Genomic DNA, 250 nt, shown 5'->3' with positions numbered 1-250 from the left:
AATCCTCTGTGATGAGTTGAATTCTAAAAGGATTTCGGTGTTTCTTATTGGCGTGTGGGTGTATTTCGTAAGACGAAGTCAAGAAATGAACAAAGGGTAAAGCACAGATTCTGGATGTTGTTGCGTCAGTATCGAGTTTTTTTATTGTGAGGGGAAATCAGTTTGTTATTTGTGTCAATTTGCGCCGGGAAGAAACAATCATAAAACTTGATGCATGATACATTCTGTTCCTTGTGATGGCACTTATTAC

This window comes from Penaeus monodon, chromosome 15, assembly GCF_015228065.2.
Source record: "Penaeus monodon isolate SGIC_2016 chromosome 15, NSTDA_Pmon_1, whole genome shotgun sequence".
Lineage (NCBI taxonomy): Eukaryota > Metazoa > Arthropoda > Malacostraca > Decapoda > Penaeidae > Penaeus > Penaeus monodon.
The sequence above is the reverse complement of the archived record's forward strand: the minus strand, read 5'-3'. Positions refer to the sequence as shown.